Source organism: Dendropsophus ebraccatus, chromosome 12, assembly GCF_027789765.1.
Source record: "Dendropsophus ebraccatus isolate aDenEbr1 chromosome 12, aDenEbr1.pat, whole genome shotgun sequence".
In the NCBI taxonomy this organism is placed as follows: Eukaryota; Metazoa; Chordata; class Amphibia; order Anura; family Hylidae; genus Dendropsophus; species Dendropsophus ebraccatus.
In genome coordinates, this window is record NC_091465.1 from 41,805,522 (window position 1) to 41,832,751 (window position 27,230).

Genomic DNA, 27,230 nt, shown 5'->3' on the forward strand with positions numbered 1-27,230 from the left:
GGCCTGACGAGGAGTGAGACGTTTGGCTTTATCCAGATATATCAGATTCTTATGATCTGTTAACACCTTAATTCTATGTTTAGCCCCTTCCAGAAAATGTCTCCATTCATCAAAGGCTAATTTAATGGCCAGAAGTTCCCTGTTACCTATGTCATAGTTGCTTTCGGCTTTGGAGAACTTCCTAGAAAAGTAGGCTATGGGTCTGAGGTTGGTGAGGGTCTGAGAGAACTGCTCCTACCCCAACCTCAGATGCGTCAACTTCAATGACAAAGGGTTGTTCAAAGTCAGGCTGAGTTAACACAGGAGCTTCCGCAAAACACCTCTTAAGCTTGTCAAATGCCAGGATAGCCTCAGGACTCCAATTAACCAGGTCTGCCCCCTTTTTGGTTAGATCAGTTAATGGTTTAGCAATAACAGAAAAACCCTTGATGAACTTTCTATAGTAATTGGCAAATCCCAGGAACCTTTGTAGGGCCTTAAGGCTACTGGGTCGCTCCCAATTTTCAATGGCTGTCACTTTAAGGGGATCCATACAAAATGAGTTGGAGGTGATCTTATACCCTAAGAATGAGACCTCCTGTATCCCAAACAGAGGGATTTTGCCTTAGCAATTCTAACACAGTACGAACATGCTGAACATGAGAGCACCAATCAGGAGAAAATATCAAAATATCATCTAGATATACCACCATAAAACGACCCAGATGTTCACGGAACACGTCATTAACAAAATGTTGGAAGACTGCCGGAGCATTACATAATCCAAGGGGAATACCGAGGTATTCAAAATGTCCCTCAGGAGTATTAAAGGCAGTCTTCCACTCGTCTCCCTCCTTTACTCTTATTAGGTTGTATGCTCCCTGCAAATCAATCTTAGAGAACCATTTGGCTCCCACAATTTGGTTAAACAAGTCTGGAATGAGAGGCAGAGGGTGTTGATTTTTCACGGTGATCTTATTCATTTCTCGATAATCAATACAGGGGCGTAGACCACCGTCTTTTTTACCCACAAAAAAGAATCCCGCCCCCATGGGGGAAGAGGAGGGATGGATGTGACCTTTACGCAAGCTATCCTTGATATAATCTCGCATAGCCTCTTTCCGGACAGGACAAATTAAATATTCTACCGTTAGGGTACTTAGACGCTGGTATCAAGTCAATAGTGCAATCATAGGGACGATGGGGAGGTAATCCATCCACCGATCTCTCATCAAACACATCAGCATAATCAAGCAGAAACGCTGGAATCTCCCCATCATCAGAAGAACATTCAGCAAGCGACAAAGAAATACAATGAGGAGCACACTCTGGTCCCCATCGAACCAGTTCCCTGTTGGGCCAGTCAAACACGGGGTTATGCTGGTCCAACCAGGGTAACCCCAGAATAATATCAGCAGACAAATTTTCCATAAGCAAAAAGTCAAGCTTTTCAAAATGAACTGATCCCACCTTTACCTCAAAATGGGGGGTAATGTAGCGTATATTACCCTGAGCAAAAGGGGCAGAGTCCGCAGACCAGACCAGAAAGCAGTATTAATAAAGTTACAGCAAAGCAAAGAAAAATTCAGCTCACCCAAATCCTCAGACCTGTAAATGTCAATCCTCGGTGGAGCAAGGATGGTAATGGGCCGACTCCCATCCACAGATACAAATGCAATGTGCCAAATGGCAAAAAATGTGAATCCAGCTCCAGCCAGTGCGAATAAAAAATCCAAATTTATTGTAAATACATATTAAAAATTACATGGACGTCCATACAAAAGAAAGAACCGACGCGTTTCAGAGCCTAAGCTCCTTAGTCATGGCTGACTTCCACATGCTATGTAGCCATATTTATGTCCATTGTTAATACAAGCACCTGGGGTTTGGTACCACCCACAAAGGGGGTTGTGACCATAGCCCCATCACAAAACAATCCACAGAAGGAAAACATGTAAGTGGAATACGCACAAACCCCAAAAAAAAAAAAAAAAAAAAATTAAAAATTTTTTGAAGAAAAAAAAAAAAATTTAATAAATTGAATAAAAAAAAAAAAAAAAAAAAATTTTATAAGCATAATAAGGTAGGTGAACACATACAGTGAAATGTAGATGATTAGTAGATATAAGCTAGATCATTTTTCATATTTAAGCCTCTCGGATTACGGGTATCCAGTTCAAGTATCCAAAACGCCTCCCTCAGATGAAGCTGCCTGATCCAGTCTCCACCTCTTTTGTTGGTCTGGACTTTCTCTATGCCACATACCGATAGAGAGGACATATCTCCTGAGTGACAGTTCACAAAATGTTTAGTAAGACCAGAGAAGGACCTGTTGGAGAGGAGTCTGGAGGCCGCAGAGACATCCGAGATATGTTCAGCGAGGCACTTTTTCAACTTCCTGGAGGTACATCCGACATATTGTAGTAAACATTTCTTACACTCTGCAAGATAAATTACATATTTGGTGTCACAATTAATAAACGTTTTTATGTCAAACTTTTTGTTATTAGCAGTGGGTGTGAATGTTTTTGCTTTTGGAACAAATTTGCACACTGAACACCTACTAGATGCACATGGAAAACACCCCCTCACAGATAACCACGTGTCATGATGGGTCTCAGTGAGGACACTAGGGGACAGGACATTTGCCAGTGACTTACCACGTTTGGCTACACATTTAATCCCACCAGACAGAATAGATGCACAATCTAAATCACCCATGAGTACAGGTAAATGTTTGTGTATAATGTTACGTATGTTAGAAAACTGGGCACTGAAAGAAGTAGAGAAAACAGGAGGTGTTATTATATCAGACTGGAGGATTCTTGTGGATCTATCCTGAAGATGATAACTACGGTTATGGGATTCCGCAATTGCTCGAGCCCTCCGTATGACACCATTTTTGTATCCACGTTTAGTAAGTCTTAGGCTAGGTTCACACTGCGTTTTCAGCATCCGTTTAACGCATCCGTTTTTTTGAAAAAACGCATGAAAAACGGATTGCAAAAAACGGATTCATTTGTGTGCATCCGTTTTTCCATTGACTTCCATTATAAAAAAAAACGGATCCGTTTTTTTTGGCGGACCAAAACGGACCAAAAACGTTGCTGACCCTATTTTTCTGGACGTTAAAAAAAACGGATCCGTTAAACGGATGCTGAAAACGCAGTGTGAACCTAGCCTTAACTGTAAATCGTGACTAGTAGAGTGGTATGCTGTGTCAGTGGAGCATGCTCGGCGAGCCCTAATGAACTCACCTATGGGTAAATTGCGTGTAACATGTGATGGATGACCACTTGTTGCATGAAGTATGCCATTACCTGAGGTAGGTTTGCGGAACAGAGAAGTGGAAATACTTTTCTTATCTGCCATAAATAATACATCCAAAAAAGAAATACATGTCTCATCAGATTGGATAGTGAACTGTAAATTAAAACAATTCGTGTTAAGAAAAGTGTGGAAATCCTGTACATTGGCTCCTCCCCCTTGCCACACCAGGAGGAGGTCGTCTATATACCTGCCATACCAAAGGATACAATCCAAAAAAGGATTATGGCAGGCATATATACTCACTGATCTCCAGACTGAGATCGCACCTGTGGAGGAACAAGTGAGCACTACATTTGACCGTGTCAAGATTCCCAATAACACCTTTTACCCTGTACAGTCTCGATGTGATAGTATGGACCTTTTCCAACAGAGAGTGGAAGCGGACTTACGTGATTTACAAACACAAGCCAAAATAGACGTGGATAACTTGACCCCTAAAGAACGAAGAGGACTACATGCTCTTAGCCACAATTCACACATTGTCATTCGCAACTCTGACAAAGGAGGATCTGTGGTTGTACTTGATCGTGGATTGTATGAACGAGAAATTCTACACATGTTATCTGATACTCGCACTTACAGATCTGTGTCATATAACCCTACCAACACAGTAAAGAACAAACTGAGGGACATTCTAAAGATTGGTGTGGACATGCAGGTAATTAACCAAAAACAATATGATTATTTTCTTGTAGAACATACACTCATTCCTGTGTTCCATGCATTACCCAAAGTTCATAAGGGTATCTTTCCACCCCCCTTGCGTCCAATCATTTCTGGGGTGGGTTCCCTATGCGAACATTTATGTTCCTGGTTAGATAGACTTCTTCAACCACTAGTTACACGTATACCTGGTTACATCAGAGATAGCAAGTCTCTTCTGGCTATTGCTGATCGGATTCCTTGGCATGAATCCTGCATGTGGGTGTCATGCGATGTATCGGCATTGTATACTTGCATTCCACATCATCTTGCGTTACAATCACTTTCCTTCCATCTTAATAAGTTTAGCAACTATGCAGATCCAGTAAAGCAGTACATGTTATTAGTTACAGAATTTTTATTAACACACAATTTTTTTTCTTTCAAATCATGTTACTACTTTCAGATTGAGGGATGTCCGATGGGGTCCAAATGTTCACCGTCTATTGCTAATCTGCACATGGCCCACTGGGAGGAGACTTGTCTATATGCCTGCCATAATCCTTTTTTGGATTGTATCCTTTGGTATGGCAGGTATATAGACGACCTCCTCCTGGTGTGGCAAGGGGGAGGAGCCAATGTACAGGATTTCCACACTTTTCTTAACACGAATTGTTTTAATTTACAGTTCACTATCCAATCTGATGAGACATGTATTTCTTTTTTGGATGTATTATTTATGGCAGATAAGAAAGGTATTTCCACTTCTCTGTTCCGCAAACCTACCTCAGGTAATGGCATACTTCATGCAACAAGTGGTCATCCATCACATGTTACACGCAATTTACCCATAGGTGAGTTCATTAGGGCTCGCCGAGCATGCTCCACTGACACTGCATACCATTCTACTAGTCACGATTTACAGTTAAGACTTACTAAACGTGGATACAAAAATGGCGTCATACGGAGGGCTCGAGCAATTGCGGAATCCCATAACCGTAGTTATCATCTTCAGGATAGATCCACAAGAATCCTCCAGTCTGATATAATAACACCTCCTGTTTTCTCTACTTCTTTCAGTGCCCAGTTTTCTAACATACGTAACATTATACACAAACATTTACCAGTACTCATGGGTGATTTAGATTGTGCATCTATTCTGTCTGGTGGGATTAAATGTGTAGCCAAACGTGGTAAGTCACTGGCAAATGTCCTGTCCCCTAGTGTCCTCACTGATACACATCATGACACGTGGTTATCTGTGAGGGGGTGTTTTCCATGTGCATCTAGTAGGTGTTCAGTGTGCAAATTTGTTCCAAAAGCAAAAACATTCACACCCACTGCTAATAACAAAAAGTTTGATATAAAAACGTTTATTAATTGTGACACCAAATATGTAATTTTATCTTGCAGAGTGTAAGAAATGTTTACTACAATATGTTGGATGTACCTCCAGGAAGTTGAAAAAAAGCGCCTCGCTGAACATATCTCGGATGTCTCTGCGGCCTCCAGACTCCTCTCCAACAGGTCCTTCTCTGGTCTTACTAAACATTTTGTGAACTGTCACTCAGGAGATATGTCCTCTCTATCGGTATGTGGCATAGAGAAAGTCCAGACCAACAAAAGAGGTTGAGACTGGATCAGGCAGCTTCATCTGAGGGAGGCGTTTTGGATACTTGAACTGGATACCCGTAATCCGAGAGGCTTAAATATGAAAAATGATCTAGCTTATATCTACTAATCATCTACATTTCACTGTATGTGTTCACCTACCTTATTATGCTTATAAAAAAAAAAAAAAAAATTTTCTTCAATTTTTTTATTCAATTTTTTTTTTTTTTTCTTCAAAAAATGTTACATTTTTTTTTTTTTTTGGTTTGTGCGTATTCCACTTACATGTTTTCCTTCTGTGGATTGTTTTGTGATGGGGCTATGGTCACAACCCCCTTTGTGGGTGGTACCAAACCCCAGGTGCTTGTATTAACAATGGACATAAATATGGCTACATAGCATGTGGAAGTCAGCCATGACTAAGGAGCTTAGGCTCTGAAACGCGTCGGTTCTTTCTTTTGTATGGACGTCCATGTAATTTTTAATATGTATTTACAATAAATTTGGATTTTTTATTCGCACTGGCTGGAGCTGGATTCACATTTTTTGCCATTTGGCACATTGCATTAATAAAGTTAGCAGAAGCCCCAGAGTCAACCTGGGCATATCCAGAGATAAATTTATCTCCCAAAGTCAAAGAAATAGGCAACAACAACCCGTTTTTCTTGTCGAAGGTTACCTGTGCACCTGAATGACCCCCTCGATAATCATTAAGGCGCTGAAGTTTTCCAGCGGTGAACCAGGTCTAGCGGTACATTGTCGTACTTGATGCCCCACTTTGCCACAGTAGAGACACAGATGGTTCTGGAGGCGATATGCACGTCTGGCCTTGGCGTCACTTGGCACGATCTGCATAGGTTCGTCTTGCGGAGGGGACACAGGAGAGGAAGAAGAAGGTTTAGGAGGTAAGGTCAAAGGACATGAACCAGAAGGGAATTTAGACGTCTCTCTCTCTTTTCGTCTGTCCCGCATACGCCTATCTACCCGTATGGCTAAGGTCATAGTTTCCTCCAGAGTCTCAGGATTAGGATAAGCTACTAACAAGTCCTTCAGTTGGTCAGACAAGCCCGCACGAAACTGGAAACGCAGAGCTGGGTCATTCCAAGCAGAGGGTACACACCACTGCCTAAAGTCAGCACAGTATTCTTCCACTGGTCTCTTACCCTGTCTGAGTGTCGTCAATTGGCGCTCTGCCTCTGCTGCTCGGTCTGGGTCATCATACAGAAGGCCCAAGGCTGAAAAAAATGTGTCAACGGTCATTAAATCAGGGGAGTCAGAAGGTAGTGAGAATGCCCATTCTTGGGGTGGGCCCTGCAGGAGGGACATAATAATGCCCACCCTCTGGGTCTCATCTCTGGAGGAGCGGAGACGTAGCCGAAAAAATAATCTGCACCCCTCCCGAAAGGTCCGGAAATTTTTCCTGTCCCCCTTAAATTTCTCAGGGAGCTGCACTGGGGGTTCAGGAGCCTGCGGGGGGGGGGGGGTCAAAGACATCTGCCTGGGCAAGGACTCTTGTTCCTGCACACGCTCAGCAAGGGTCTGAACCAACATATTCAGAGCCTGCATCTGGGTCACCAGGGTGCTCATAGGGTCCATGATGCAGGTGACCCAAAAATCTTCTTTTGGGCTGGCTATTCTGTCAAAAATACGCCGGATGTAGGTAGGGAACAGAACGAGACAACAACGGTCAGCGAGGTACAAAAACGTAAGGCAGAAGAGTCAGAGACAGGCAAGGAGGTCAGGGCAGGCAGCAGACAAAGCAGGTTGGAAGATCAAGCAATAGGTCAGGCAACAGAAGTAACAGAACCAGGAGAGCTGAAGCGCTTAGCTGAGTAACACTCAATAGCCAGCAGGGAAATGAAGAGCCTGTTGCTTTTTTATCTGGAATCAGGGACTGGGTCCAGCACTTGATTGGATCAGCCCTGATCCCAGCACCCAGCTCAGCTGGACAGGTCTTATAAGGAGTAACCCCTGCACTGCCAGAGTGTAACAGGCAATGCGGGTGTGGCTGGGAAACTAAGACAGCATTCAGACAGAACTGCAAACAAAAAAACAACCAGAGGCTCAGCGCTTCCTCGGTCGCCCAGCACGGACCGAGGAGCGCAAAGTCACATTCCTGACAGATTGGCTTGCGACTTTGTCCAATTTTTTTATATTGGCCCACTGTGTATTTGAGTTTGACCCCTGGTATAGATATACGCTCACCTGACCTTTACTTTTACTTACCTTATCCTATCTTTTTCTTTTTCACTGAGAAGAATATATATTCCTGTTGAATACAGTTTTTCTGGAGTTTTAAGTATAATAAACTTTATATACAGTATTATTACATCTATATTTTAATATAATCATACCATAAACTTACTTTTTCCAGGAATAAAACACGTAATAATATTAATTATGAAAAGGAGAAGGTGGCCAAGGAGAAACACCTTTATTAGCCACTGTACTGTGATGACTATGTATATGTGTGTGTATAAATATATATATATATATATATATATATATATATATATATATATATATATACACACACACACATTTTTGTCATCTTCATGATGTGACAGCTTTTGAGAGAGTCATGTCACATGGAAGAGACTGTTTTATAGAATTCTCATTAATGTGACAAGGACACAGGCTGCATGCCTGCTTGACAATTATCTGATGCCTGTCATAGATACGTACTCCACATCATTCATAACAATCTAGAACTCTACACACAGGCAATGAACATGTCATGCTATATATTTATGACAGGAGATATACAATAGAACCAATATTCTCTTGCCAATAACAATCTTAATCATTATAACAATAGCATTTGTAGGATTGCAATGAGAGAAAACATTAAAAAAGCAAATAGAAATCTTTGTAATAACTATTTTAGATTTTAGGCCTTGGCTAATATTAAACCCTAAATCTTTGTTCACATCTTGTCCTCTTGTAGGCTACAGGACGCTTTGGATCTGAGCTCTTTAAGAAATTGGGACTTCAGCTGAGGATTCCTAGGAAAGGCAACATGCTCTCACTGTACTGGGATCCATTCAGTAACAGTGTGGTGATATTTGTTCCTTGTATCCTCAACAGGGGGCCAGGTCCCAAATATCCCCTGGGGCCCATAGGACTTACTATAGTTATACCACTGTGTACAAGGGAGGTTATATAGTTATATAGATCTAATCAGATACTCACTAGTCATGAAGTCTGGATGCTCCTCTATATTCAAATGCACACAGCTAAGTCTTCTATAGGGCGCCAGTCACAAAGTTACATATGGAAGTTACCATGTGGACTAACAGCCACACTATATCAAGTAACCTACCCAACACCTTCTAAGTACAACCCGCAATGTCCCACAAGCACCAGGCTTATAGTAGTGCTGAGATGCACCACCAACTCACATAGAGGTACAGTACATTAACAGTGCTTGAGTTAGCAGTGAGTCCCTGCACTACTTATTTATGTGCCCCATACATTAACATGGACAGATTGAAAACTATGGAGGAGATATATCAAACATGGTGTAAAGTGAAACTGGCTCAGTTGCCCCTAACAACCAATCAGATTCCACCTTTCATTTTCCAAAGAGTCTGTGAGGAATGAAAAGTGGAATCTGATTGGTTGCTAGGGGCAACTGAGCCAGTTTAACTTTACACCATGTTTAATAAATCTCCCCCTTTGTGTATATTGTACTGCTTCTTCCATTAACAGTATAATATACCTATTTATATAAAACAAGTACAAGCTCCTCACATGACACATGTAATGCAATCAAAACTATATACATGGTATCGTTTTCTTTTAGACGTTGTTTCAATCCCAAATTGTGAAAATTAAGACTACATTCACATGTGCGTAGAGCAGTCCATAGCCGTGGTCTTATATCTATGGATGTGCATCTGCAGCTGAACGAATTGCATGGATCCATTCATTAATATATGGTGACAGTAGCGTATTATATTAAGTCCGTTTCGGTCGGGGGCCCGGAGCTCCTGGGGGGCCTACTACTACTTTCAGTGGTGTACTGTCTCCTGGCTACAGTTTTGCCATGATTTTCAAAAAAACATTTTTTTAATCGCAATTTTGCACAAATCAGGACATCATGACATTATCTATCCTGTACTATGAACACCATGCTAATGCTGCCATAGTTACAGTGGGGTGGGGGGGCCCAGGCTTGGTGAACAGCCCGGGGCCTATGGTTATGTTAATCCGCCCCTGTATGGTGATCTGTGCAGCAATTGTAGATCATGGCCCCATATGGGCGTGTGAACGGGATCATTCAAATCAATATGTCGGTAGTCTGTCTGCAATTCTGTCCACAACACATCTTACGGACATGTGAATGAGGCCTATGCAAACCCTGCCCTGTGCAAACAGAATTGCTCCCCAAAATGACCATGCAGTTCTGGATTGCTGGCAGCAATCACACATGTATAAGGAATATTAAGCTCTGAGGTCTGACATCTCCTAGGTTGGCCCTGTGCCTGGTATTCACATTAGTATGTATAAGCCATAGCTATAGCTCCTTTCTCCTTGGCCAAATATGTTTTATATATTTATAAACATATAGGAATTAGTCCATAAATATTTTATATAGTAAATTCCTCAGTTACTTTTATTGCAAGACAATATCGCATACTTTTATTTATGCCCTTGTCCTTTTAAACACTGTCAAAAGGAGGTAAAATTTGTGCATTTGTAAATGTAAGCATCCAGATAGAGCCCTGTGCCTAAAGCTGTGTAAATCTCTCAAGCCACACTCTCTTCTATGTTGTATATATAAGCATAGAGACATTCCCTGGAAGCCGCTCTGTGCACTGAGCATTTCTCATTCAGATGGAGAGTTTCTCAGTGTGAGTTATGGCCGGGTGGGATGTGCATATTCTGATAAGGTAAAATAATAACATGTCACAGATACATCTGCCTGTGATATATGCTCAGTGTCTAGACACGATGTATTAGGGTCATTTATCACTTTGGCTGGGAGAACACAGCAGACTAGACCCATAGCATTGCCTTCTGGGGACATTGTGGGGCAGATTATTAACAGGGTGGGCACAGAAGCAGCTAATTAAAGTTTCCGTGATGGAGCAGTAAAGGGATTCGAGTCAGAACAGGATGCCAGCTTTATGATGCCTATTCTCCGCTAGGAAGAAGACTGCATTTGTAGGAATAACAATTTGCACTCAGTATAGAAAAATAGGTCTACAGTCTACAGGGGCATATAAGTGGATGCAGATTTAGAACTGGGGATTGGTGTAAAACTTAAGGTCTGTAAGAGTCTACAAGAGTTAAAGTATAAAACAGAAAAGTTATTTTCTATTTTCAGCCTGATTCTGGTCGGCAATAGAGAAACAGCAGATTAAAACTGCAGTCCAGACTCCGTCACTAAGGTAATTTGGTCTTTAGTAACAGCAAGAGACAAAATGCAGGAAGTGATGTCAGCTGGTCCAGTGATGACGAATGCTGATTGGCCAGCAGCCAACTGGTGTAGCTCTGGCAATGTTGTGGCTGCTAGGTGGGTGTGGGTCACTTGGCCACTTGTTATGGTAGCCTGGAATGGCGTTGGTACCCACCCCCGGTAGAGGCCAGTAGGTTAACTAAAATAATGTCCGTTTACTGCGATACTTTTTAGTGCAATACAAAATAAGGCTTTTCATAACATGCAGGTGCAGGCTAGAGGTAGAAAAAGTTGTAACAGCAGAAGTGAGAGTAGAGGAGCGTCTTGAGGTCCCTGTCCAATTTTAATGTGTACTCTGCCGGGATAGCGTAGTGAAGAGAAGAAGAAAAAAACTAATGCCCTACAGTATTGGGATACCCGTCCTATAAGGGAAGTATGAGGCCCCAGGTCCCTGTGCTGAATGAAGCAGACTTGCTGAAACCTTTCAGAAGAGCTTTGCGTTACAGCAAGATACATACGCAAGTGGCAGCTTTGTTCTGCTGGGGTCAGTACCATACTCAGGTATACTGCCCTGTGTAGTATTGAGTGTATCCCTGGCATGGACAAGGTAATCCTCAGAGGACGTCCTTTCCTCCTGAAGGGTCTACCAATGCATGCTAACGGTGGTTACTTGCTGACTTGGAACACTCTCTCACACTGTATCTCCTTCTCCAACTCCTGACTAGAGAGCTCTCGAACTCCTCCCACCAGGAACTAACCTCCCTTTATAGGGGCAAACTAAGTTTCCCAGTGATTAGTGGGCTATGTGCGCAAAAAGGGAGAAAGAAGAAGATAGGATAGAAAAAGGAGGGAAACAAGGCTGCACCTGTGACTGGACCTAAGAACAACATGTGACAAACAGTTAACCCGGTGCATTCCTGCAGCTGTGCATAGAGAAATACAGGAAAAATGTAGTAGTGACACCTAGTGGGAAAAACACAGAATACACGCAGACTATATCCCACTGTGAGAACCTGATACAAGTTTGCCCAGGTGCAATAAAAAGTTAGTGCACTGCTGCAAATGAGTAAACTAACTAATCTAAGGGCCTGCCGGCCGGCTCAGAGTGCAATGCAAAAGCATGAGCAGCACAATGGGGCACTAAACTGACCACTGGAGCAGAGAAATTAAAATTAAAAAGACAGTATACATAATGAAAGCTTTATACTATTTTTTTCATTATGTCATGACATGTATAATTTAAGCAAAATCTGGTCCTTGAGTCACCTGAATCTTATGCTTGCCCATTTTTCCTGCTCACAACACATGAACTGCAAGAACTGGCATTTCCCTTGCCACCTTATATATCCCACCCCTTGACAGAAACCATTGTCTCCAGATAATCAATATTATTCATTTCACCTGTCAGCGGTTTAAATACTATGGCAGATCAGTGTACAGTATGTCTAGTTTTTGCCTCCCCTTTTACTGTGCAGTAGCAGTGTGAAATTTATGTAAATGGCGCTTTATAATTCTTTTTATGTCAATTCCAAACTGATGTGTGAGATAAGTAGTTTAGTCAGTCTGAGACACTGTCTATCTGATGAGACGTCTTTATTATCTTGAAGTATTTAGTATTATTGCATTAAATCCAATATGCAAAATACCATAAGCACAATATGTTCCTATCGAAGAAACATCTGGAACATGATGCCGTACCTTGCATCTGAGGCTGAATTTATTGTATATCAAACCTAGACGTATGGTAATGCACATAGTTTCAAGGAGAAGAGTACAAGATACACTACTAGCATCTGAGATTACCTGTTATGTTTAAAAAAAAAAAAAAAAAAAGTTGTTTTTTAAGGTGAGCAACATTGTAGTAAATGCAAGTAATAGTAAATGAAAGATGAAAACCAGGATCATATATATATATATATATATATATATATATATATATATATATATATATATATAATATATAAAAAAAGGTGAAGTATTGGAAGGTAAGCTACTACGGGTGTCATGTCACTGCAGATATAGGAAATACTAATGGTGGCCGACAATAGTTCAGTTGTAAACGCAATGTAACATAATGTGGGGCTGGAGGACATCTTAATAAACCCAGGCTTCCCAAGCCACAGGTCTATTGTATTTAGGCAAAAGTTTAATATGGTTTCAGCATCTTTTCTTTTCACCCATTATTTTATTTTCCCATAGGCTTTTCTATAGAGCTTGAAACACTCCACAAATAAACATGTTAAAAATTTACTAAAATGAACATCACCAAAAAATGTAAAAGATGCCACAAAAACTATGTGAAAGAAGCCATGTAGCTAAAAAGCTATTGCCTTTATCAGTTCTCTCCATTTCAGTTCCCAGTGTGTGCCAGCACTACCTGACAGCTTTCTCCCAACTTTTACCCTATAGAGGACAGGCCATGTTGCCAGTGTATGTACCAAGTAGAGTGGCCAATGGTCGTGCATTGTTTACTGGGGTTGCTACAGCATTGTGCAGTTATCGCCAACTGCTTATGAGTTTGGCTCCACCATTATGCAGCACATGGCCCGATGGAAACCAATGGAAAGTAAAGGTAAGCGAACTGAACTTCACAAATCAAGATTCAAGATGAGCGAACCAAACATCATGAAACGAGATTTGCTACAAATAGTGAGCTGAACATCAGTAACCATTTTGTTATGAACTTTGCAAACAATTTGGTAACCAGTTCGTAAAGATGGCGCCCGCACAATTTAATACACATAAAAAACAAAAAAAGAGCCTATACTTACCTTTCTGGTCTCCAGTGTCCCCGCCAGCTTGTTTTGTGTATACAAAATTTACTTATGACAGAGATGAGCGTTATAGCCTGCTCAGCCAATCATTTGCTGCTGTTCTGTCTCAGTCAGTGATTGGCTAAGCAGTCTGTCACTCCCGAAAAGAGTGTGACAGCCTGCTCAGCCAATCACTGACTGAGACAGTACAGCAGCAAATGATTGGTTGAGCAGGTTGTCATTCCCAAGACAAGAGTTGCATCCCACTCAGCCAATCACTGACTGACTGAGATGGAACAGCACTGCAGCCAGTGATTGCCTGGTTGGGCTGTCACTCTTGTCTCAAAGTGGAGGCGGCTGTGATTAGTGGAGGACACAGAGAGAGCTCAGGTAAGTATTAATGAGCAAACTAGCTGAAACGCAATAAAACAGCTAAACACCTGCAATCATTTTAGTGTGGTTCATAGTTTGTTTACCTCTAATAGAAAGCTTTTAGGCAGTATTGGAACACACCTGGAAGTGGCCAAAATTAATATTAAAAACTAACATATGTTTTCACAGCAATTGTCCAGGCTGAGCTATTGGAAAGAAAAGGAAATTCCCAGAGCACTTGTTTTGGGGGTACTAAGTGGAACAAGGATCATGCCCTATAGGAAAAGGGTTCTTATGTATAGCATGAAGGCTAGTTATAGATAATTGTATAGCAAGCTTACAATGACAAGTGAGCTTTCCCTTACTTAAAGTATAATTTTCTATTAGATTTCAGTTATTACCATATACATTTACCATGTTAACAAAGCCTAATTTATTGAAGATCAGCAAAGCTCCAGGAGAGGCTCATGAATAGATTCATTCAGCATAAGCTCTATGTATATTGTAATAAGGTGTCACCTATTAGGAGAACAATCTCTCTGAAGTGCATCACCGATAATGAGATACAGATTAGAGTGTACCACGCTTATACGTCTCCACCACATCACTTCAGAATTCCCTATAAAAAATCCACTCACCCATAAAATTCCCAAATGATCCCTAATAACACAGGGCAGGTTACATGCTCTGCTCTGAATGAGTGCTGTAAACAAAGATGTGGGAAACTTACAGGGAGGAGCTGAGCTGGAAACTACAGATTAATTGAAGCCCATTGTTAAAATGTCACCACACAAGTTATTAACTTCAGGTCTCCAGGTCCCGAAGACCTGCAGAAATAAAGCGAGCATCCAGAACTCAAAGCGCAAGGTTCCCCCGAGGACATTATGCAAAGTAATTAATCAAAAAGTTAATGAGATGCCTGTAAGCGGCCCCTCCTCACACCGTCCTATTCCTATTAACAGAGATTATTACAATGGTAATCAAGCAGGCGCATGCTGCAAATTGTTATTTGTTATTGCTCTACTGCCACCAATTTAGCAGGTCCATCACAGCAGGTAGGAAGCAGAATGTAGCCGCATATAAGAGGCTCTGCTGCTGGCACAAACTCTTACACAATAGCAGAGACGGGGCTAGACCAGTTATGGCTTCTCCACATGCTTCAGGGGAAACCTAGATTAATTTGTTTTACAGATTTTGTTTATGGTCCGATCTAATTCACTTTGGTTCTGTCTGGTATGTAATTAATAGTGGTACTAACTGCAGAATATACATTGGCGTGAAAGGGCATTTGTCACTTTAAAGGGGTACTCCGGTGAAAATCTTTTTCTTTCAAATCAACTGGTTTCAGAGAGTTATATAGATTAGTAGATTACTTCTGTTTAAAAATCTCAAGCATTCCGGTAATTATCAGCAGCTGTATGTCCTGCAGGAAGTAATGTTTTGTTTTGTTTTTCAGTCTGACACAGTGCTCTCTGCTGCCACCTCTGTCCATGGTATTAACTCTCCAAAGCAGCAGCAAATCCCCATAGAAAACCTCTCCTACCCTGGACAGTTCCTGTCTCAGACAGAGATGGCAGCAAAAAGCACTGTAACAGCGTGAAAAGAAAACAACATTTCATGCAGGACATACAGCAGCTGATAAGTATGGGAAGACTTGAGATTTTTAAATAGAAGTTATTAACCAATCTGTAAAAATTTTCTGGAACCAGGGATAACCCCTTCTGATATGTGAAAAGTCATGACTGGTGGAAGCTCAGATGTTGAACCTTTCTTTACCACTAAACCAGGCAGGGAGATGCACTAAACTGTGATCATTAATTTCTGTGTGGCACCACTTAGCCACTTTTTGTGGTGGGACATTGGCAGTGTTCACTGTGTACCCTTTAAAACTTGTTGGTTGGGCCTGTGATTAGAAATAACTCATGTCAGAGTGTTCAGACCACAAGGAGAACCAGCAGAGAGATGACTGAGCTGCCATGCATTTATATCCCCACTCTGTGTCTGTGTGAGATGACTCTGTAGAAATACATTATGTGGCCATCTTGGTCAAGGGACACAGAGGTAGGAGAGAAGTGCAGACTTCTCTCAGCTCATTCTGCTGATTGATCACATTCTGAACACTCAAACAATGATCAGTTAAAACTTTTGACAGGTCTCTGTGACATATGTTAATAAATAAGCAGCATCTAAAATTCAGATAAAAAACTCCAAGTTTATTGCAACATCCCAAAATAAAATGTCCCCCTAGGAGACCATTACATGCAATCATTAGATTGCATACACTGGTCAATGCTATGCCATTGAATAGCATTAATCAGTATTTTCTGCAATGTTCTCATAGAGTCTGCCTGAGGCAGACTCTATAAGAAGATCGCCGAGCTGACTGCACAGAGGTACGTATTAGACCTATGGGAGACAGGGTAATCTATTGGGACCCCACAATTACACTTCGGGGGTCCCTATCAGACAGTGATAAGAGCCTAGCACATGTCACTGACACTCAAATGCCACAGCTGATAGCAACTGGTCCTCACTCTCTATGAAGCAAGCTCAACTACCCGCTTTTCATGACATCCTAGTATGTCATTTTGCATCAAGGCGTAAATTGTCTAGTCTTACAGTTTATACTGTCTAAGAATTACATTGTTTTAGTTCATCTGGACCAATTATGTAGAACGTTTATTGATATTTTTTCGAATGTTCTGTTTTACTATCTATATTTAAAATAACCATAAAGATTTTTCATTTCTACCCCTAAACCTGACACTTCCGGTTCTGTACAGATTATGGTCTAGCAATGTCCTCTTTGTCATCACAGACAGGAGAACAGTAAAGGGTGGCACCAATATAGAGATAGCACACCATTCATGATAGCTGATGTTCAGGGCTCAGCCTTCCCCTCCCTAGAGAAGGACCTCTGCACAGGTAAGTGAAGGTGAAGAGTGTCTGCTCCAGACTGTTGTGTCTATATCTATGGAGATTGCTGTAACGCACATTTCTACATGTTGTTAAAAATAACTCAGAAAAGATGGAAAAAAAGACCATACTTCAGCATCTGGCTCTTATATTTAAAAAATAAAATAAAAAATCTAGGTAATGTTATAGTATTTTGTGATGTTTTAATAAATGTTTTAATGTTCCTGGCTGCAATCGGTTAATTCATGCACTCCACTTAGAGCCGTGTACTTCAATGGTTAAACTGGAAACATTATAGAGTAAGGGTATGTTCACACTGAGTAAACTAGGTGAAATTCTGTGGCGGAATTCTCCGCTGCGGAATCCTGCCTGTCTCAGTATAACACTGCTTCTCTATGGGAAAGCGCATACTCGTTCACTGCCACCGCTCTCCGCTTAGAGAAGTGACATGTCACTTCTTGGAGCGGAGAGCGGCAGATGCGGATAAGCGTGAGCTCTCCCATATACGAGCTATGGCACACTGAGAAAAGTGGGATTCCACTGCGGAATTCCACTTAATTTACTCAGTGTGGACATACCCTAACAAGGAATTCACTGTAAGCCCAACCCTCCACTAAAAAGGGGAGACGGTTAAGGGGGTTATCCAGCGCTACAAAAACATGGCCACTTTTCCCCTTACTCTTGTCTCCAGTTCAGGTGTGGTTTGCAATTAAAGGGGAATTTCGGATAAGAAAAACTTATTTTCTATTAAAAGTACATTAAAAGTTATATAGATGTGTCTATACAATGCATTACTGTATCTGTGCGGTTCTGCCACACTGGTAGCTGATAGAAATCCAGGAAGTGAAAAAAATGGCATTTGTGCCAATTTACATTGTCTCCTGCTCCTTCTGCTATCCCCCCTTTGGAGACAAATCTTCCATGCCTCTGTCTCACATTGTGTGTGTTTGCTGAGCACAGGCTGTTGATACATACACGGGGCAGGGCATGATCTCACAGGAGACTTGGCTGGATCCCCCAATCCCCTGAGTGATTCACCATCTCTGTCCGGCTAGAGGCAGGTGCAGCACTAATTTTACTGATTGTGTAGGTGGGGGACAGTGATGATCAGCTGAGGTAAAGCATTGCATTCTGGGAAATACTAAACCAGGAAGGACAGAAACACAATACAGATCAAAAAAACAAACAAACAAATGGATTTTTGGTAGTTTAAAAACTGGGATAGACAAGTAAGTATTGCTATTTGCTTCTGCAGAAGTTTCATTTTTTTAACCTCTACCTGGAGTTCCCCTTTAACCCATAGCTGCACCAGGACGTTATTGAACGTCCTCGTGCCGCTATGGGAGTTCAGAGGGGGGTCGCGCGGCGACCACCCTCTGAACTGCCGCGATCCCGGGTGCCGCGTGTAGCCCGGGCTCGCGGCTATTAGCGGGCACGGTCCGATCGCCGTGCCCGCTAATTAAGTACTTAGAAGCAGCTGTCAAAGTTGACAGCTGCTTCTAAATACTTACTTTTATTCATACCTGGTGGTCTAGTGGGGGGATCGCCCCCCTGCGGCGCGATTGCGGGGGGGCGATCCCTGCATCCATCCTGGGCCGGGGTCTGCTCCGTAATGGCGCTGATCCCGGCTCGGCATTCTATTGCTTTTGGCTGCAGCAGCCAAAAGCAATAGAACACCGATCTCATGGATTCATGCAGTATAACTATACTGCATGGATCTCTATGAGAGATCAGAGTACATATACTAGAAGTCCCCCAGGGGGGCTTCTAGTATATGTGTAAAGTAAAAGAAAAATGTATTTTTAATAACACAAAACCCCCTCCCCTAATAAAAGTCTGAATCACCCCCCTTTCCCCATTTTATAAATAAAAATAAATTAATTAATTAATAAACAAACATGTTTGCTATCGCCGCGTACGTAATCGCCCAAACTATTAATTAATCCCATTCCTGATCTCACACGGTAAACGGCGTCAGCGCAAAAAAATCCCAAAGTGCAAAATTGCGCAATTTCTGTCGCATCAAATCCAGAATAATTGTAATAAAAAGCGATCAAAAAGTCATATATGCGCAATCAAGGTACCGATAGAAAGATCACATCATGGCGCAAAAAATGACACCTCACACAGACCCATAGACCAAAGGATAAAAGCGCTATAAGCCTGGGAATGGAGCGATTTTAAGTGACGTATATTTGTTAACAACGGTTTGAATTTTTTACAGGCCATCAGATACAATATAAGTTATACATGTTACATATCGTTTTAATCGTAACAACTTGAGGAACATGCATAACAAGTCAGTTTTACCCCAGGGTGAATGGCGTAAAAACACATTTCCCCCAAATAAAAGAAATGCGTTTTTTTTTAAATTTCACCACACTTTGAATTTTTTTCTGGTTTCCCGGCACATTTTAGGCAAAAATTACATCTGCCATAGCAAAGTACAATTAGTTGCGCAAAAAATAAGGGCTCACTTGGGTCTCTAGGTGGAAAAATGCAGGCGCTATGGCCTTATATACACGAGGAGGGAAAAACGAAAACGCAAAAATGAAAACTGGCTGTGTCCCCTAAGGGTTAAGCTCCATTTACTTCAATGGAACTGAGTTTCAAAACCCCACCCAAACTGGAGACAAGAGTGGGGCAAAAGTGGCCATGTTTTTGTATCGCTGGATAACCCCTTTAAAGGGGTTATCCAGTGCTACAAAAACATGGCCACTTTTCCCCCTACTATTGTCTCCAGTCCAGGTGTGGTTTGCAATTAAGATCCATTTATTTCAATGGAACGGAGTTTCAAAACCCCACCCAAACTGGAGACAACAGTAGGGGGAAAGTGGCCATGTTTTTGTAGCGCCGGATAACCCCTTTAAAGTCAGTCTAAGCCAATCTCCCAGTCTAATAAGGCCCAAAACACAGGATTACTTTGGGCTGAGTCTATGTTCACATATAGCATTTAATGTATGTTTAATTAGGGTTAACTAGCGCTATTTTGCAACTAATTAGCAATTTTGCTGGAAAATAGTGCTAATTAAAAGCACATTAAATGCTATACAGTATGTGAACACAGCCTAAACAGCATCTACAGATACTGCATTGTGTGCAGGTGTCCTATCCTGAGATTAAATAAATAGATTGTGAAGCAAATGCCCCATAGCTACCTTATGGCCCTTCAGGCTTCCATAGCTACACCTCAGAAACTTGCACCCACATTGTAGAAAGCCTCTTTTGGGATTTCTGGAAAGAGAATTCAGGACTATTGCGTGGGCTAAAGCAAAGAGTTAAGAAGTTTCTCACACCAGTGTTCTACCTGACTCCAGAAGGTTGACCCCTGGTTCAGCCAAATTTGGCCATTGTTACAAAGAGCCTGTGCCTCTCCTATTAATGTTTGTATTTTCAATTACTGGCGTCATAAGGTTGTAATCACACACAGCAGTTTCTGAAAAACCGCCACGGCAGTTTTTGTGACAAAACCAGAAGTGGATCCAACAGGAAAGAGAAGTCCTCCCTTTATATTTTCCATCCCATTTGAATCCACTTCTGACTTCGGCACAAAAACTGCAGTGGCAGTTTCCCATAAGAAAAAAAACAGCTGTGTGTGATTTCAGCCTAACTACACAATATCAAGGGAAGCTATAACAGCCAGACGGACACTTAACAGGGTGTGCCCAGGGCCACTATCACCATTCACACCTGCTGCACAACCCCTTTCCTTTCACTGTGCCAGTCTACAAAATATGGGATAACCTGGTGAAAGCCCTAATGCCAGCATCATAGCAACAATGTCCAGTGTGGAACTGCATCCTAGCTAGCCCAATAGTTTTCCCCTTTTGTACCCACTCTGGGCTCTAGAGAAGTAATGTACAGATTTATAGAAATGCTATAGACTCCCACCGATCAAAACTTGTGACATGTCTTCTTTCCTTTGCTCTAGCTCCACTTGAGCCTTCTGTTCTTTTCACAATCTCTCTCTACTGTCATTATTATACAATTGCAATATTTGTATTTGTCTGTTGTTGGTTCTTCAGTCATGTTTTCCGATTACACTTTCTGGATTTTCACATTTACATACCTCGGTTTCTGCAATGTTTTTTGTTTTGATTCTCTGAAAAATTTTAATAAACAAAAAATAAAAAAATAAAAATATGTTTCTATGACCTCAAAATGTTTTCAAAGTGATAGGTACCCTTTAAGGCATAATTGACTAAAGCAGGATATGATGTCTTCAAAATACATGTGAAGTTACAAAACTATTTATGTTAGTGTGTGTTGTTGTTGTTGTTTTGTTCTTTTTTCATTTTGCTCATAGACACGATTTTGCTGTAACCCCTGTGTACACTGCAAAGCTGACTAGACCTTATCACTCCCCTCTCAGTCTTCTAAGACTCCTTGATTGAGTGAGACTTGACTTGAAGTGACATCTCTTTGCTCAAGAGATGTGAGGCTATTTTGCATCTCCTGTCTTCCCAGAATTCACAATGGAGAAGCAATGGTCTGTAAGTCTCCATACGTCTTTATGACGAAATCTCGTTAATGAGAGGTAGTGCCCCTTTGACCCACGTTGATAGACCTCTCACTAGCCAGCCAACACCCTGCTCTGCACTGAAGAGGGGCAACAACCCTGAAACAGCTGTCTGCAGATGGGAAATCTTTCTTTGGAGAAATTGTTTGACTTGGCATAAAATCCCCAGTCAATGTTCTAAGACTCCTTGATTGAGCGAGACTTGACGGGACATCTTTTTGCTCAAGAAATGTGAGGCTATTTTGTATCTCCTCTCTTCCCAGAATACACAATGGAGCAGCAATGGACTAAGTCTCTATACGTCTTTATGACGAAATCTTGTTAATGAAAGGTAGTGCCCCTTTGACCCACGTTGATAGACCTCTCACTAGCCAGCCAACACCCTGCTCTGCACTGAAGAGGGGCAACAACCCTGAAACAGCTGTCTGCAGATGGGAAATCTTTCCTTTTGGAGAGATTGTTTGACTTGGCATAAAATCCCCAGTCAATGTTCTAAGACTCCTTGATTGAGCGAGACTTGACTTGAAGGGACATCTCTTTGCTCAAGAGATGTGAGGCTATTTTGTATCTCCTCTCTTCCCAGAATACACAATGGAGCAGCAATGGACTAAGTCTCTATACGTCTTTATGACGAAATCTCGTTAATGAAAGGTAGTGCCCCTTTGACCCACGTCGATAGACCTCTCACTAGCCAGCCAACACCCTGCTCTGCACTGAAGAGGGGCAACACCCTGAAACAGCTGTCTGCAGATGGGAAATCTTTCTTTGGAGAGATTGTTTGACTTGGCATAAAATCCCCAGTCAATGTTCTAAGACTCCTTGATTGAGTGAGACTTGACTTGAAGGGACATCTCTTTGCTAAAGAGGTGTGAGAGCTATTTTGCATATCCTTTCTTCCTAGACCTTATAAAGAAAGACATGGGGGAATTTATGAAATAGCAAATAGTTGCTGAATATTTGTGCAAACCTCCATTTTGCATCGCCATTGCACGCCAAATGGGTGGTAAAGGATCGGGGTACTAAGGGGAGGCTCTGCTTATACTGCATTCATCACAATTTACATTTGAAAGCAGACATAGCTATAATCCAAGCCAACTCAAAGCTGGCGTACATTTCAGTCACAGCGCACAGACAAGCCCAATGCACTAGAACTTTGTAATGGTGTGCGCCTTTTCCATTGAGGATGTCACCCCATTCATTTTTGAATAAGTAGTAGCTATTTATTTATTTTGGACAAACATAACTTTTTTGCACATGCCCTTTTTTTTTGCAACTTTGCACTTGTTTACTGCTATACCTGCATTCTTTGACACAGATATTGCACTACTCATGTCCTTAGGTTTACTATGTTATAATATGTTGCTTTTTAACCCATACCAAGGGAAGGAATAAGGTTTGATGGGTATGGCTATGTTCACACAACGTTTTTTCTGCTTCGTTTAAAATAACGTCCGTCATTTTGATTCTAAAATAACAGGCGTCATTTAGTTGTCTGGCCTCCCCTTAGTGCAATGACGACTGTTAGTACATTATTCTAGTTTGGGTTTACTAATTGGCCTTTGGGTGTGGCTTTATTGAAAAGTCCATTGAATTTATTAGTAAAAATGGAGAAAGAACGGTGAAAAAAAGATAAACTGTGTGTGAACTGCTTATAAAAAAAAGTCCGCTGTTTGCAAAAGATGTCTGAAAATAATGGTCATGTTCATTATTTTGTTGTCCGTGGTAAAAACGTCTTTCCATTGACCTCAATGCATTGCCATAGCAGTCAGGTAAATTGCGGCAATAACGGACATTATTTTAAATTCCAAAATCACTGCCTTTTCTCTATTTTTGACGTTGTTTGATGATGAATATATGTTTTTTTAAGTTGTTTTAAATGAATTGTGGTGCCTATATGTGAACTAATTAATACTGTTATAGGCCGAGTTCACACTACGCATAACACATGACACCGGACATTCTGTGACCTGGCCAGGTCACAGAATGGCTGGTGTTACTGAAGATCATCCCGGCTGGTACTGCAGCACCGGACAAACGATCTTCTTTTCTGTTGAATTGGCATGTGGGCGCATCCATGCGTGCCTTCATCCCAATTCACCGTTGCACACAATGGAGCTCCATTGTGTGAACTGACATGTTCTGTGCGGCCGTTATTCAATTAATAGCGGCCGCACAAAACTGACATGTCAGTTTCTCGTGCGGCCGGTTGGAATCAACGGCTATGATTTATACAAAACATACATTGTGTGAACATAGCCTTATACTGGAATTATTGCGAGAAGCAGTCCATGTATACTTGCTTGTTTCACTTTCTGTTCATAAATTCATAAAACATTGGCGGTTAATAAAATCCCCTCCCCATAGTCCCCATCACATACACTCCCTAATGGTGCCTCCATAATTATTTTAGTCTAAAAATATTTTATATTACTGTATAGCATGCAACAGAACACTTCCAACCATTAAATTAGAGGGACTATGGTATTACATATTTCTATGGTGTTTATCATGGATCCATATAATATAACAAATGTAATGCAGCCATGTGAATGAGATACATTATCTTGCCTAAGACGGAAAGGACAATAGTTCTATATAAAAGTAGTGCTGATAAAGCAACGGTTTTTCAAACAAAGCAAAAAGAAAATAGAATAAAGGGTCCATAGTGTATTCTAATAGGAGTAACCTTCATAGGCAGAGTTAATTATTGGTCTGGTAATTTAGATATTGAAAAATAGAGCGTAAGTAGGTTAATTGTTGGCTCAATAAAAAGGAATGACCTATCGGATACAATATGAATGGTGATTGTCTTTATTTATGCCGCTCAGGTTCACGGCTAAAGATTAATGAATCTACATGTATAATTTTGGGGACACTATAAAACGTCTTTTGATGTAAAAAAAAGGGAAGCAATGTGGTAGTCGTGATCCATACAGATGAAAAAAGGTTTGGAATGTAATATGTTCCTTTAGTAAGTAATAACTAAAGCATTAGAATTTCAGATCTGACAGACTTGTAATTAAAAAAAAGAGTAAAAATGCATATACCTACACCTAGCCCCCTTCAAAAAGCTTAGATTTCTTTCAGAGAAGACATGGAGAATCCAGTGTGTCTATGCCAGATGGCAGGTATCTGTCTTCATAGGAATAATTACTTTTCTTTGAATCAACATTTTTTTTTCTTAGCCCTTGTGACTTTCCTCTTTTATTCCACCTAAAATGTCAAGAATAAATAGACTACTGGGAGTAACCGGTTGGTGGTGTATCTCAGTCTCTTCAATGAGCATTGCTATTGCAGGCTGTGTAGTAATCAACAGCGGATTATAATAGGTCCTTTTCGGGCGGTAGCCCGGGCCCTGAGCTCCTGGGGGCCATGGTCACCCAAAAAGACTTATACTTTCAGTGGTGTATTGTCTCCTGGCTACAGTTCTGCCATGATTTGCTAAGAAAAAAAAAAAAATTGCACAAAAACGGGCATCATGACATTATCTATCCTGTACTATGAACACCACACTAGTGCAGTCAAAGCTACAGTGGGGTGGGGGGGCCCTGGCTTGGTCAACAGCCCGGGGCCCATGGTAAAGTTAATCCGCCCCTGGTAGTAATACACCTCTTTCACAAGGGTAACACCCAGTTAGTTCTTATATTTCTTCAAGGAATGACAAAGAACAAAAGATGTTCCATAATTGATATTTCATGAAGACCACAAGTATCTACTAAGAGAGATGTGTAAGGAGAGCTGAAAGGTACTCTCAAAAAGCTATCCTCCAGCCAATAGACTGCGGACCCGTCTAACACATGTCACACGCTGTTCTAATATATGTTTTCGCATTAAATTGTAGATGTTTTTAGATCCTACTGATCAAAGATATAAAACATCAACTCTACATCCTGTACCCCAACCCATACAGAGACAGTTGAATACTTGGAATCCACAACGACAAAGCAAGAGCTACACTCCACCAAAGATTACAGACCTTATAAAAAAAAACGTATATCTATGATGCCTGCCAAATGGTTGTAGTTCCACATCTGTCATCAAGAGGAGGACGAATCCACTGGTTGTTTTTTCCTTTCATGCTGACTCACAAGTCATTGCGAGGGACCCCAGTGGTTTTCCCTACCAAGCCAGTCATGATTGATAGATCTTTCCCTGCCTGGGCACAGGGACAAATCTAACAATCAAGGCTGGTGGGGCAGAGGATGTCATCGGGGACCATGATTTGTGACATAACCATTCTGTAATGACAGGTTCCCTTTAAAGTTTTGAGCCCTAAAAACTGCTTATTAACCCCTTGCTGCAATATGACATTTGGAAAACGTCATGTAAAGCAGGTAGTTCCTGCACCATGATGTTTCCCAAATGTCATGCTTTCCCTGTCTCCCCCACTGTCCCTAACTACGATCGGGCAGCGGGAGGAGGCTGTGTGACACACACTGCCCGGAGGGGAGTCATGCCCCCCCCCCCAGCCAGTTAACCCCATAGACGCCGCGGTCCATGGGACCGCAGCGTCTATGAGGAATTCAGAGGGACATCCGCTCCCTCTGACCCCCCTTCACCCCCCAAAGCTATATAAAATAGATATTGTTGTAATCGTACCAACCTGACGAATAACTTTAACATGTCATATTAAACATATAGTAAACGGCGTACCAAAAAAATGGTGAAAAACAGCTGCTAAATTGTGTTTTTTATTCGTACCTCATAAAAAAAGTAATAAAAAATTATCATGGTGTCACATGTCCCCCAGAATGGTACAGATGGAAACGTCAACTTGTCTTACACAAATATTTTGGCACCCCAAGGCCTCTGTGACATGGTATAATGGTAAAAAAAAACTGAAATAAAAAAAGGACCCAAAATTCACCATTTCTTTGGCATGTCTGCGGCCTATGGTTGAGTCAGGTGACGCACTGTGCCACATATGGGGGATTTCTTGAAACATTGGAATAATGGTAATAAATAGTGAGTGTTATTTCTCAGTTAGTATTTGCTGTGTAGGAGGAAAGAATTAATTAAAATAGAATATCTGCCAAAAAATAAAATTTTTAAATTTCCCCTCCAACTTGCTTAAATTTCTGAGAAACACCTAAAACGTTAATAAACTTATGAAATGTTACTTTGAATACTTTAAGGGGTGCAGTTTTTTTAATGGAGCAATTTATGGGGATAACTAACATAAAGGCCCCACAAATCCACTTCAGAACTGAACTGGTCCCTAATACAATCAGAATTGAAATTTACATGAACATTTGAAAAATTGCTGCAAAATTTTAAAGTCCTCTAACATCCTAAAAAGCAAAAGGGCGTTCACCAAATGACGTCACCATAAAGAAGACATATTAAAAAATAGTTGTCCTTTAACTTCTAAATAGGGTAGAAAAGAGAGTAATGATACCTTGTGTTGACAAGTCTGCACGACAGAGGAAACACTGTTTTACACCCCACTCTATGGCAAATGCCCAGGAGGTAGGTTCTTGTCGTTACAGTAGGTGCCCTGTATAGTGAAAGTTTCCCAACCACTCCTCTAAGCTCCGAGTGACAGCTCTGGTGATTGACATCATTCTTCATAGGAGGAAGCAACCTAAAGTATACAGATTGTAGAGCTATGTGCCGTTAAAGCCATGTACAAAGTTTGGAGTCAGCACAGAAAAGATCAGATATAGAAAAAACTGTGGGAGTCAAAGCTTTTTTCCTGGCTCCT

The 27,230-nt window shown here is 41.2% G+C and overlaps 1 protein-coding gene across 2 annotated transcripts in view; it reads left to right on the forward strand.

The window, feature by feature from the left end:
- Positions 1–27,230, forward strand: part of LOC138769690 (apolipoprotein A-I-like) — a 523,881-nt gene that overhangs the window by 144,982 nt on the left and 351,669 nt on the right. The window contains exon 1 of one of the 2 annotated variants that reach the window (XM_069948302.1): positions 26,332–26,341. The exons of the other annotated variant lie outside the window; for it this stretch is intronic. The gene's annotated coding sequence lies outside the window, so the exon portion shown is untranslated. Of the gene's footprint in view, positions 1–26,331; positions 26,342–27,230 lie in introns of those variants that run through there. 2 annotated transcript variants of the gene reach the window in all.